This window comes from Amphimedon queenslandica, unplaced genomic scaffold (assembly GCF_000090795.2).
Source record: "Amphimedon queenslandica unplaced genomic scaffold, v1.1 AMPQUscaffold_11781, whole genome shotgun sequence".
In the NCBI taxonomy this organism is placed as follows: Eukaryota; Metazoa; Porifera; class Demospongiae; order Haplosclerida; family Niphatidae; genus Amphimedon; species Amphimedon queenslandica.
This window is the reverse complement of record NW_003547977.1, coordinates 5,104-8,164: the sequence shown is the minus strand read 5'-3', so window position 1 is coordinate 8,164 and position 3,061 is coordinate 5,104.

The following is a 3,061-nucleotide window of genomic DNA, read 5'->3' as shown; positions in this document are numbered from 1 at the left end:
AAAGCAATTAAGAAAGCAGGCAAGTGAGTCAACAAGGTTAGAAAGTCAAGTGAAAGAATTGCAAGATAAGGCGACGAGATCACAGAGTGAAATTGCAGCCTCAAGAAATAGCGCATCACAAAATGATGTAACCCGTTTGAATAATAAAGTAACCACAATTGAAGAGGAACTGCAACGATTGCAAACCAGAGTAACTACATTTGCCGAGCAACTGCAACAATTCCAAGCCAGAAGAGGGTTGTTCTCTTGCCTATGCTCCCGGCACTAACTTTCTTTACTTTATTACAAGCTATGTGTATAGCTAAATTGATATGATAGATATTAGAGTATGATTGATATTCCATTGTACTGTTAGTTATTATTTCTTTTTTAGCTGTCCCATTACTTTTTGCTACTTAATTCTTTTTGCTTTTTTCATCATAAAATTAGATCTAGTACGCTTTTTATTTTGCTGATTATGTTTTCATTTGTTCTAGCTGCAAGTTACTCTTTGTTTAGTTGTTTTATTTTAAAAAATACTTTTGTAAAAAGCAAACGATTGCACAATACTGCAGACCTCATACAATGTACTGTAAAGGTGTCATGCTATTGTGAGGTCTACATGTACAAACAATTACTGATACTGAAGGTTCATTGACATACAATAATTCATTTTATTACAAGAGGAGCCCCTTCCGGTTGCCATTTTACCAGTACTATAGTTTAATCAAATATCCACACTACATAATATTTGAGAGGAATATGTACATGTACAAGATAAAGGGAGAGTAATGTGCATGCATGGTATCATTGGTATCACATGAGAGTACATTGAATTGAATTCAGTGTGGATGAAATCATGAAAACCAATACATGTATACTGTATGTACATGTACATGTACATACAAGTGTCAGACTGAGAGGAGATAATGCATGTACATGATGTGCATAAGACTATTAAATATTAATATCACATAAATATTAACTACTACATCCACAGTATTATTAAAATCTTGCTCCTTATTAAACTGGTTGCTGTAGGCTGTAATTTGATGTATAGCTGCTGATATCAGTGATTCAGCATAATTATAATAAACCCCGCCTTTATTAAAGTTATCACACGTGTTCTCATGCTGTAGTGTAACTACGTCATAAAAATATCTGTGGTGTTTCTATAGCAATTATATTATGTCATTGCAATCCTATTGCGCATTGCATTATTGGATCTCTATAGCAACCTTATTGCGTCATTAAGTAACCACGGCAATTCGGCAATACTTCAAAGTACATGTACATGTACATGCATGTATGCTATTGCTGCTTGTGTATATTATCATGTGTTTTATTACCTCTCTCTCTCCCCCTCTCTCGTACTCCCTTCCTCCCTCACTCTCTCTCTCTTACATGTTAAGGTTTGTGCCAGGTCCTGCTCGTTTTTCTCCAGGTGTGTCCATTGTCATATTGAGTGGTGGGCGGAGACAATTAGACCTCACAATCTATAATTCTATATATTCAACTGATAGCATTTTAAAACTTTATATATTTGTACTGCATTGTAGCCAATTCCTCATCGATCACAAATAATATTGATAATAATAATAATACAGCAGCAGTGATAGTGCACCTCCATTTAAACCTATGCTTCAGCTGAATCTAAGTCTACATATACAAACAAGCTTGAAGTACTCATGCTTAAAGTTCATTAACATGCCATTATTAATTTTACCAGAGGAGCACCACTGCGGGTTGCCATTTTACCAACCCTCCAATCATCCATACAATACAATGTTTGAGAGCATTAATATGTAGGTACATATACAAAATAAAGGTAATGTACATGTACTTGGTATCATTAATTGGTATCACATGAGGATAGTTAGCCTGACTAGTATCACTGTATCCTGCTGGGTTCACTAGCGGCTACTACTGCTAGTGATACTGATACTAATATCTATACATTCTTTGTTAACCAATGCATATACGTGTTTTCATGTTGTGTAGAAAGTTTGAGTGGATTCTAATCGCAATTGGATTTTTGTGAATTTTTAAAACTACAAATCTACCGATACATTGATCAGTATCGCAAGTTTAGGAAGCAGGTATAGTTATCATTAGGTTATAGTATAGGTATTGTATAGTAGAAATAGAAAGTATATAGTTATAATAGAAATTAAGAAACAGGTAGTTGTAGGATACAGGTTATATAGTGTAGGTATAGGTTATAGATCTAGGTTTTATTATTTATTATTATTATTTTTTATAATTAAATTTATTTTTAAAATTTATTTGTTATTATTTTATTATCATTATTTTTTATAATTAAATTTATTATTATTTTTAATCATTTATTATTAGTATTTTTTTTACCTGGGGCCTCAGGTTTTTATAATTTTTGGGCAGCAATGTAGTGCGGCCTCCACGTGGCACTGCCTGGGATCACTAGTGGTTACTACTGCTAGTGATGCTAAGAGCACTACAGACAAGAAGAGTATAACAATACTAAAGGTAAGCTATGTATAAGGATTGTAATATTATCATTGATAGGATCAAGCTGAAGTAAAGATGAAATATCAAGTGGAGTAATACTCAAGACTGAAGCAAGAGATTTTATATACTAGTTTTAATCTTTTTTAAAAAAATAATTTTTTTAACTTTTAATTGCATGTATTTATTATGGCGATTTGAAATGTCATTGCCTGTTCTACAGTTAATGCTGTGCAGTAATGCTAAATGAGCCACCAACACAGACACACCACATTATAATGAGTGTATGGAATATCATGTTGTGTAGAAATTAAAATTGTAATTTGTAAGGTTCCAAATTTATGTTGAGATGTGCATGTATCTGTAATGAGTTTAATAAAAGTTACGACATGTCATTAAAATGTATATTAATAATGTATCATTAATTTTAAAAATAAAACTGTTACAATAGTACATGCAGATCCAAATCTCGTTCATCGAAGTGCTATTATAAATTTATTTTCTTTACTGTAGCTGGTTGTAGCTTCACCTTTCCAATATGGGTCATTCCGCTAGTGGTTACAATAGGAATCATACTGCTGGCAATCATTATAATAGC